The sequence below is a fragment of the Chenopodium album genome, chromosome 26 (assembly GCF_948465745.1).
Source record: "Chenopodium album chromosome 26, dcCheAlbu1.1, whole genome shotgun sequence".
In the NCBI taxonomy this organism is placed as follows: Eukaryota; Viridiplantae; Streptophyta; class Magnoliopsida; order Caryophyllales; family Amaranthaceae; genus Chenopodium; species Chenopodium album.
The window spans coordinates 8,914,826-8,926,271 of record NC_137859.1 but is presented as its reverse complement, the minus strand read 5'-3'; the positions used below and the strand labels follow the sequence as shown (position 1 = coordinate 8,926,271).

Genomic DNA, 11,446 nt, shown 5'->3' with positions numbered 1-11,446 from the left:
GTGTGGTTCCTTCCTCCTTTACCTCGGACAACTTTGGGCCGCGTGCTGTTGGCTTCACGGCCAGCTGATTACATTCCTTGGCCATTTTCTGACTTCCTTGAATTGTTCCGATTTTTCCGTCTGACCTTTCAAACTTTAGCAACATCAAGTGGGGCACTATGACCGCCTTGGCTGCATTGAGAGTAGAGCGGCCAAGGATTACGTTGTACCCAGTCAATTCTTTTACCACAAGGAAACGGACGACCATGTCTCTTCCTTCCCCCTTCTGCCCGAAACGGATGGGAAGGTCAATTCGTCCGACTGGATGAATGATATTCCCCCCAAATCCTACTAAGGGGTGAGTTATATCTTGGAGGGCATCTTCTGGGAAGCTTAAATTCCTCAAGGCAGAGAGACTTATGATATCGGCCGAACTGCCCGTATCAATCAATATCCGTCCCACCGTCAAATTTGCTATTTTCATTACAAAGACCATGGGATCATTGTGCAAAGCTCTGACCTCACCACGGTCAGCCTCACTTATGATCACTTCAGGAAATGGCTCGGCTTTAACAACGTCCGTTTGCATCACATTTGACAGGTTTCGGGCGTCCTGCTTGATTCCTTTCATGGTCGGGCCGCCTGAAGCAAAGCCTCCTGATATGACGGCCACAAAACCTGAATCAGTGCTATTCCCATCATCTTCCTTGTCATTCTTCTTTTCACTTTGTTGCTTTTTCTCGGACGTGTTGTCTGTCCGCTTGAAGGTGAATTTGGACTTGGTCACATAGGGTTTCAGCAGACCCTTGTCGGCCAACTTATCCAACAGTCTCTTCAAGTTGATACACTCATTCGTGTCATGACCCACATCCTTGTGGTAATGACAATACTTGTTTTTGTTTCTGTACTGGGCTGAGCCTCTCAAAGGCTGAGGCTTCTCAAACTCAAACTTGTCTTTTATCTCCATCAAAATAGAGTACCCATCCTTGTTGAACTCATACTGAGGCTCGTATGTCTTGCTTTTCTTTGACTTGGGTTGCTGGTCATCAGCTACCCAGATTTCTTTTCTTTTGATTCTTTCTTTCTTTCGGCCGGCCGAGTCTTGCCGAGAAGATTGTTTCTTCTCAGCCCCCTTGGCCGGCTGTTCTGATTTGGTGAGCGAACAAAAATCCGCGGCCTCAATATAGGCTTCGGCTTCCCGCAATACACCTGCGTATGACCGAATCTTTTTTCTTACCAAATCAAACTTAAAACCATTATGCCTTAATCCCCGTAGAAATTCTGAGTAAGCCATTTCATCCGGAAGATTATGAATTTGGGCTTTTTCTTGGTTAAACCTTTGGACGTACGAGCGTAGTCCTTCATTCTTTTCTTGGACAATTGTAGCCAAGTTGAGACTTGTTTTTCTTGGTGGGATGTTATATGAGAAGTTTCCCACAAACAACAAACTGAGGGTGGTAAAGCAATTGATGCATCCGGCTGGAAGGCTGTTAAACCAATCCTGAGCTACCCCTTTGAGAGTGGCCGGGAAGCATCTACACCATGTAGCATCATCTACACTTTGCAAGTACATCAGATTCCTGTACGAGGTAACATGCTCTTCTGGGTTGCCCGTACCATCATAGGCACCCACTAGTACACTCTTCACTTTTGCTGGTTGAGGAGACGCTAATATGTCTTGCGAAAACGGAGGCGGCTTATCTCCCAAATTCAACAAACGCATCTGCCAATCAATGGGCTGAGGCTGAGCGGACGTTCCAGCCAGGTAGGGAGTCTGGCCGAACATCTGACCATACGGCCCATATTGCCCAAAAACTTGGGGAGTTGGTTGCATCAACCCATTGAGTACTTGAGGGGGCTGATATGGCAATGGCTGAATTGGACGGGGAGTAATAGTATGACTCTTGCTGGAAGCAGCTGTGTTGGTGTACTGAGAGAAAGATTGGTTGGAGACTCCCTCCGGCATGGTTGGGGTAGAGGCCGTGTCAGAGTATGCGGCCCTCTCCCTTTGTTTGTGCCGAATGTAGTCCCTTGCATCCTTAAAACGCTGGGACGGTTCAGCCTCTACTCTTTTTGGCTGTCTGCCCTTCCCCCCAGCCGACTGTGTTTTCGCCAGCAGGTCAGAGAAATTGGTCCGTGGGACTCGGGGAGACCTTCCGTGCGGACGACGGAATGGGGTATTACCAGCATCGGTTGCATTGGTCTTGTTGTTGGCTTTCTTAGAGGTGCTTCCTCCCCCTTTTTGCTGGACAGCCGCTAACTCCTTGCGAAGCTTAGTCAGCTCGGCCATTAAGGCAGCTGGGGAAGGTTGTTCGGCCTCTTCAAATGAGGCAGTCAAAGGATTGCTTGAGTGTATGGTAGTACATATGTCCTCTACATATCCATCCTCGCCTGGACGAGGTCCAGGATTAGGTGTCTGACCATCTATTGCCATAACGGACGAGTATCCCCACAGACGGCGCCAAATGTTTCGGGGTTTTTTGTGATTCCCTCGGATACTGGTCACGCTCTGCTGACAAAGACTCGGACACCTGCAAAATAACGAATATTCCGGTGTACGGAATATTCGCCTCCGACGCTCAAGTTAGTGAACGGAAACGGAAAAGGCTAGAGAGAGAAAGTAGAGAGAAGTTGGAGCTCTTTAATGCTCTATATTTATGTTATGTCACAATCCCCCCTTCTCCCATCATAAATGATTGGGGTATTTATAGGGGTGGGAACATGTACCCCTCTAGGGTTTATGCCCTAGAATTTCGTGACATGATTGGCTGCGCAATCAGGAGTCGCCACGTGTCGTAGGGGGCGCCGTTTTACGGCTTTCAAGGTTTTCTCGGGATTTGGGCCTGAGGTCATCAGGGCCCTTTTCTCTTTCTGATTTCAGCATTGGGGCATTTAGAGATGGCTGACATGTGTCATCATGACTAGTGGACACGTGTCTCAATCTCATAGGGACACGTGTCGCCTGTTTATTGGGCCACGTGTCACTATAAAATTGGGCCACGTACCTGGGGTATTTTTACCCTAAACACAAATCACTTTAGAACTGGTAACATCGTAGATTCGATCAACGATCGCCTTAAAAAAAAAACTTCATCCAAAGTAATATAATATATGTGAGATAGCATTAATTCGACTTGAGATCCATTGATAAATAGTTGTTTGATTGAAAATACTCAGATGGTGTTTTAAATACTTTTAAAGATTTAGGAAAATTTGTTAATTACTACCTCAAAAAGGAGGCCTTTGTGAATTACTACCCCTAAAAAAAAGTTGTTAATTACTACCCCTAAAACAGATTAATTCTAGTAACTACTACCTTTTTTCTTAATCATCCTGCTTAAACTCTTAATGACATCATTATTCGTCTAAATTGTAATTAATACCTTTTAAACCTTAATTAATCAGATAAAACCTTGCACCACCTACCCACCACCTCCGACAGCCCTCCTTTACCATCTCCGGTAGCTCTTCCACCACGAAATCCACCCCCTCTTGGTCATCCACCACAAAACTCACTCTACATGAATTTTCAATCTTCGATAAACAAACAAAAAAAAGAAATTAAGCCTAATAGAATAAAACATCTTAAAGATGGGAAAACTTGAATTGAATACAAAACATGAATGCCCAAAATATCAATTAAATAATTAATCAATAGCCAGCAAGCATGAGGACTATCGTCAGTTCACCGCCATTAAGTATGGTTCTTACAACAAAGAGGTACTTCGTATCATATAAGTCAAATCACAAAGTCTTATATGTGGCTGGCCACACCGTGTGGCCAGCTATTACAGGGGTTACTTCATTAGTGTAATAGGGGTTACTTGATCAGTATAAGGGGTTACTTTGTTAGTGTAGTGGGGGTTACTCGGTCAGTATTATAAAGGTTACTTAGTCAGTATTACAAGGGTTACTTGATCAGTGTTGAAAAGGTCTATTTGTTAGTGTAATAGGGGTTACTCGGTCAATATTATAGGGGTTACTCGGTCAGTGTTTTAGGGGTTACTCGGTCAATATTATAAGGGTTACTCGACCAATGTTTTAGAAGTTACTTTGTTTTTTCATAAGTGGTCATATGGTGTGGCCAGCCACACACAAGACGAGCTGAAGATAAATATACATATGTAAAATAAACATGGACATAATAATATATCATATATAGTTTTTATTATCTATGTATAACATAGAGTAATACAGATGGATACAAGTTGGGTCCTTTATTATAGTACAATACTACAATATTACAATATTTAGCATGCAAGCCATAATAAGATCGTACTAGCTAGCTAGCAAGCATGTATAATTATGAGTGACCCATAAATATGTACTCATCATACTTAATATAATCATATAAGATGAAGTATTCCTAGTCCATATATAGGAAGAACACATCCAAAGCTAGTCCATAGAAGTTGTTCGGGGTGCTTAAACAGCACCAAAGCTAGCCCCAACTGCTGCGAATTTGGCGCCTGGTTGGACATTGGCATGAATGGCGGTCTTAGTAGTTGGGTCATAGTAATTAACAAGATCAGCAGACGCATCCAACTTAGTTTGGACTTGATTCCAATTCACATTGTTAAAATCACTAGCTTTGCCACAAGTAACATACACCTTGTTACGTTTCGACGGAGAAGGATCATTGGGTGCACACCAAGCCAAAAGCCATCCACAAGGCAATCCTTCTTTGTTAGTGCCCAAATACACGACCGCGCCCTTGGAGCCATTCTTAGCATCCGCCTTATGGATAAAGGTTGCCTCACACCCTTTAGTAATAAGTGTAGGATAACTACCCGAGATTTGCCCAAACCAATTATGAAATTTTGAGAAATTAATACTTGCAAAGGTGGAGTTTCTCATGGCAACAACCGCACTACATTGATTCATATTCTTAGCATCAGCGGCCATATCCTTTTCAGTTGTGCCAATGCTTTTAGCCACCTCTACCATCTTCTCCACGACCGCGTTCTCCGTGTCGTTCATAACAATTGCTTCTTGTGCTGAGGCCATTTTTCCCTCCTACATAACACATACCAATATAATAAGTGCCTACAATAATTAAACAATATATATATATATATATATATATATTGTTTAAAAATCAAAATTAAGAACCCTTAATATGGCATTACCTTGATCGGATATGTATACTCTAAAGAGGTTTTTTTGTTGTTTAACTTTACACTACACCATTTTGGGCAACACCATTCACGCCTATTTATATACGGTTCTTACCCTATATCATCACTAGTAGATTTCGATTGTAACATTAGTATCAAATTCTATACTTTAGAATTTCCGATCATAATTGCATATATGCTTCACTATAAAAGGTTACAATTGTTTTGCATTTATTCTGTCTTATCATTTCCTACTTTATCATTCTACGCATATCATATTATTTTGGTAAGAAAGACTATGACCCAACATCAACCCTCACCATTTTTTTAGTCCAATATTTACGTGCCAAGCACTTGAGAGTAGAGGTATTAGTAAAAGAATCCTTACCCCAAGCACCCTCACTTGGTAAGATTTGATTCATTTCAACATCACACTTCTAAGTTCTGAGATAAGAAGTTTTACTAAGTGAGGCAACACTTTGTTGATATATATAAATCTCTATGATATAAGCCAAATTTATTTATTTATTTTTTTTTTTTTTGGACAAGAGGGAACTAAATTAAAGATTACAAAAGGAAATCAAATAGTTGATATATATAAATCTCTATTATATAAGCCAATTGATAGATGAAAAAATAGTTTTCACCAAAAAAAAAAATAGATGAAAAAATAGTATGCATATGAATGTGTAAATTCATTTGGTACCTAAATTCAAAATTAAAGAATTGAATCTAAATATTTTTTAATGGAAAATATCTAAATTTCTTATACTTATTGCTAATTAAAAAAATAAATAAGGGTCTGTTCTGTTCGCCTTATTTTCACTTATTTCAGGTGTAATAAGTTCAGATAAGTTCTGTTAAGTTCAGATAAGTTCAGATCAGGTCTAATAAGTTTTAATAAGGGTTAACCAAGTACAAATTACATCTAAAATAAGTTTTAATAAGGTCTAATAAGTTCAGTTAAGTTTAGGTAAGTTCAAATAAGTTCAGGTAAGTTAAGATAAGTTCAGATCAGTGAAAATCAGGTGAATAGAACACACCCTAAATAAAAGTTCAATATGTAACCCTGACACATGTTTGTTAACTACTTCCTTCGTTTTTTAGATCGTTATTTTTATAATTGCGGACTCCTAGCCTTTGTTTGGTTAAGAATTTGGCCAAAAAAAGAAAAGAAATGGAGCGAGTTTTATTATTTTCCCATGTTTGATGTAATAAATGATATGGGAATTAGTAGGAAATGGAAGGGGAAGGAAAGAGTCTTTACAAAAAAAATTCACTTTCCTTGTTCCCAACATTGAAGGAATTTGAGAGGAAAGAGAAAAATCAAAAAAAAAAAAAAAAAAAAAAAAACTTTCTCTTCCCTTCAATTCCATACATTTACCAAACATCTACAAATAAAATCCTTTTAATTTTCTTCCATTCTCTTCCTTTCCTTTATTAATATTAAATCAAAAAAAGGGTTCCATATACCTAACACATTTGTTTATTGCTGTATTATTATTTTAAAAAACATTTGTAGGGGACATGATTCACAATAATATTATTGTGAAGTCTATACGCGCACAACGAACATGAAGTTAAACATAATGACCCTAATTTTAACATAGTGACCTTTTTAAAACTTGTGTGACCTCTAATAATATTATGAATGGAGTTTATACGTGTTGTTTATGGTAAAAATACCCTAGGTACGTGGCCCAATCTCATAGTGACACTTGGCCCAATAAGAAGGCGACACGTGGCACTATAAGAGTGTGACACGTGTCCACTTGACAGGGTGACACATGTCAGCTATCTTTAAATACACAATACAACATCATAAAGAGAAAAAGGCCCTGGTTACATCAGGCCCAAATCCCGAGAAACCCTTGAAAGCCATAAAACGGCGCCCCCCATGACACGTGGCGACCCCTGATTGCGCAGCCAATCACGTCACGACATTCTAGGGTACAAACCCTAGAGGGGCACACGTTCCCACCCCTATAAATACCCCAATCATTTATGATGGGAGGGGTGGATTGTGACATAACATAAACATAGAGCATTAAAGAGCTCCAACTTCTCTCTACTTTCTCTCTCTCTAGCTTTTCCGATTTCCGATCACTAACTTGATCGTCGGAGGCGAATATTCCGATCACCGGAATATTCGTTGTTTTGCAGGTGTCCGAGTCTCATTGTCAGTAGAGCGTGACCAGTATCCGAGGAGATCACAAAAAACCCCGAAACATTTGGCGCCGTCTGTGGGGATACTCGTCCGTTATGGCAATAGATGGTCAGACACCTAATTCTGGTCCTCGTCCAGGCGAGGACGGATATGTAGAAGACATACGTACTACCATACATTCAAGCAATCCTTTGACTGCCTCATTTGAAGAGGCCGAACAACCTCCTGTTACCCCAGCTACCCTAATGGCCGAGCTGACTAAGCTCCGCAAAGAGTTGGTCGCTAACCAGCAAAAGGGGGGAGGAGGTACTTCCAAGAAAGCAAACAACAAGACCAATGCAACTGATGCTGGTAACACCCCATTCCGTCGTCCGCACGGAAGGTCTCCCCGAGTCCCACGGACCAACTTCTCTAGCCTGTTGACGAAAACACAGTCAGCTGGGGGGAGGGGCAGACAGCCGAAAAGAGTTGAAACTGAGCCGTCACAGCATTTCAAAGACGCAAGGAATTACATTCGGCACAGGCAAAGGGAGAGGGCCGCATATTCTGACACGGCCTCTACTCCAACCATGCCGGATGAAGCCTCCAACCAATCTTTCTCACAATACACCAACACGGCCGTTTCCAGCAGAAGTCAAGCCGCTCACACTATTACTCCCATTCCAGTTTAGCCATCACAATATCAGCCCCCTCAAGTATTCAATGGGTTGATACAACCAACTCCCCAGGTCTTTGGGCAATATGGGCCGTATGGCCAGGTGTTCGGCCAGGCTCCCTACCTGACTGGAACGTCCGCTCAGCCTTAGCCCATTGATTGGCAGATGCGTTTGTTGAATTTGGGAGACAAGCCGCCTCCGTTTTCGCAAGACATACTAGCGTCCCCTCAACCAGCAAAAGTGAAGAGTGTATTAGTGGGTGCCTATGATGGTACGGGCAACCCAGAGGAGCATATTACCTCGTACAGGAATTTGATGTACTTGCAAAGTGTAGATGATGCTACATGGTGCAGATGCTTCCCGGCCACTCTTAAGGGGGTGGCCCAGGATTGGTTTAACAGCCTTCCGTCCGGATGCATAAATTGCTTTACTACCCTCAGTTTGTTGTTTGTGGGAAATTTCTCATACAACATCCCACCAAGAAAGACAAGTCTCAACTTGGCAACAATTGTTCAAGGGAAGAACGAAGGACTACGCTCATACGTCCAAAGATTTAACCAAGAGAAAGCCCAAATTCATAATCTTTCGGACGAAATGGCATACTCAGAATTTCTCCGGGGATTAAGGCATAATGGTTTTAAGTTTGATTTGGTAAGGAAAAAGATTCGGTCATACGCAGGTGTATTGCGGGAAGCCGAAGCCTATATTGAGGCCGCGGACTTTTGTTCGCTCACCAAATCAGAACAGCCGGCCAAGGGGGCTGAAAAGAAGCAATCTTCTCAGCAAGACTCGGCCGGCCGAAAGAAAGAAGGAAGCAAAAGAAAAGAAATTTGGGTAGCTGATGACAAGCAACCCAAGTCAAAGAAAAGCAAGACGTACGAGCCTCAGTATGAGTTCAACAAGGATAGCTACTCCATTTTGATGCAGATAAAGGACAAGTTTGAGTTTGAGAAGCCTCAGCCTTTGAGAGGCTCGGCCCAGTACAGAAACAAGAACAAGTATTGTCATTACCACAAGGATGTAGGTCATGACACGAACGATTGTATCAATCTGAAGAGGCTGTTGGATAAGTTGGCCGATAAGGGTCTGCTGAAACCCTATGTGACCAAGTCCAAATTCACCTTCAAACGGACAGACAACACGTCCGAGAAAAAGCAACAAAGTGATAAGAAAAATGACAAGGAAGATGATGGGAATAACACTGATTCAGGTTTTGTGGCCGTGATATCAGGAGGCTTTGTTTCAGGCGGCCCTACCATGAAAGGAATCAAGCGGGATGCTCGAAATTTGTCAAATGTGATGCAAACGGACGCCGTTAAGGCCGAGCCATTTCCTGAAGTGATCATAAGTGAGGCTGACCGTGGAGAGGTCAGGGCTTTGCACAATGATCCCATGATCTTTGTCATGAAGATAGCAAATTTGAAGGTGGGACGAATATTGATTGATACGGGCAGTTCGGCCGATATCATCAGCCTGTCTGCCCTAAGGAATTTAAGCTTCCCAGAAGATGCTCTCCAGGATATCACTCACCCCTTGGTAGGATTTGGGGGGAATGTCATTCATCCGGTCGGACGGATTGATTTCCCAATCCGTTTCGGGCAGAAGGGAGAGGGGAGAGACATGGTCGTCCGCTTCCTTGTTGTTAAAGAGTTGACCGGCTACAACGTCATCCTTGGCCGCCCCACTCTGAATGCAGCCAAGGCGGTCATAGTGCCTCACTTAATGTTGTTGAAGTTTGAAAGGTCGGACGGAAAAATTGGAACAATTCAAGGAAGTTAGAGAATGGCTAAGGATTGTAATCAGCTGGCCGTGAAGCCAACAGCGCGCGGCCCAAAACTGTCCGAGCCAAAGGAAGAAGGAACCTCACTCCCAGCATACCAGGTCGGCCAGAAGCGTAAGGCGGCCAGGGCAGAAGAAGCCTAGCAATTAATGACTGTCGGCCGGCCAGATGAGTTGAGACCCCAGTCGGCCGGCAGCCACCAGGATATAGTGCTTGACTCCAACCACCCAGAACGGACAGTTAGTGTTGGCACTATAGCTTTGGGATTGCTTGGGGATGAGTTAGTTCAGCTTTTAAGAGAATTCAAAGATGTGTTTGCATTTGAAGTTGGTGAAATGCCAGGGATAAGTCCTGACCTGGCCGTGCACAAGTTGGCCGTGAATCCTTTGATAAAACCTGTCCGCCAGAAGAAGAGGAATCACGGAGAAGAGAGGAATCAGGCGGCCGCAGTAGAGGTGAAAAAGCTACTGGACGCCGGTTTCATTCGGCAATGCTTCTACCCAGATTGGGTGGCCAATGTAGTTCTTGTGAAAAAGCCGAATGGGACTTGGAGGATGTGTGTGGATTACATGGACTTGAACAAGGCGTGTCCTAAGGATAGCTTCCCCTTGCCTAAGATTGACCGTTTGGTTGACTCTACGGCCGGACACGCCCTAATGAGTTTTATGGACGCATACTCCGGATTCCACCAAACTCCTTTGTGGGAAGAAGATCAAGAAAAGACAGCGTTTGTGACTGAGCAGGGGTTGTACTGTTACAAAGTCATGCCATTCGGCCTCAAGAAGGCCCCTGCTACCTTTCAGAGGCTTGTTAACACAGTCTTTAGAGACCAGCTCGGCCGGAACATGGAGGCGTACATTGATGACATGATTGTCAAGTCAAAAGAGTCGGCCGACCATCTCAAGGATCTACGAGAAACGTTCACCGAACTCAGGCGGCATAAGATGATGTTAAATCCAAAGAAGTGTGTATTTGGTGTTGAGTCCGGCAAGTTTCTCGGATTTTTGATTGACCAACGTGGAATTGAGGCCAACCCTGAAAAAATTCAAGCCGTCCTTGATATGAAGTCTCCAAGAACAATTAGGGAGGTGCAAAGACTGACCGGCTGTTTAGCAGCCCTTGGAAGATTTTTGTCAAGGTCAGGGGATAAGTGCCGTTACTTTTTTCAAACCATTAAGAAGAAATCCATGTTCGAGTGGACAGAGGAGGTCGAGGAAGCATTCGTACAGTTGAAAAGTCACTTGCATACATTGCCTCGCCTCGTCAGTCCGCTCAAGAATGAGAAGCTATATATCTATCTTGCCATCTCTGAACATTATCTAAGTGTCGTCCTTCTTGCTGAGAGGGACGGCCATCAGGTCCCGGTGTATTTTATCAGCCATGTACTTCACAATGCTGAGCTTAAGTACCCCCCCAATTGAAAAATTTGGCCTGGCCTTGTACATGGCATCAAAGAAGCTGCGGCCGTACTTTTTGGCACATTCAATTGTGGTCTACACAGACCAACCTTTGAAGAGGTCGTTCTCAACGTTAGAAGCAAGTGGTCGCATGCTTAAGTGGGCTTTGGAACTCAGGGGCTTTGACCTTGTGTTTGAACCAAGGAAGGCAATCAAGGGGCAAGCTTTTGCGGATTTCTTGGCTAAAATGACTCGGCCTGATCTTCAGCCGGCTGGGGACCAAGTCTGGAAAGTGTTTGTGGATGGTAGTGCAACAGCGACCGGGTGTGGTGCTGGTGTCATATGTGAAT

The 11,446-nt window shown here is 43.2% G+C and overlaps 1 pseudogene; it reads right to left on the bottom strand.

The window, feature by feature from the left end:
* Positions 1-4,404: 4,404 nt before the first annotated feature.
* Positions 4,405-4,986, bottom strand: LOC145616759 (jasmonate-induced protein homolog pseudogene; annotated as a pseudogene).
* Positions 4,987-11,446: the final 6,460 nt, after the last annotated feature.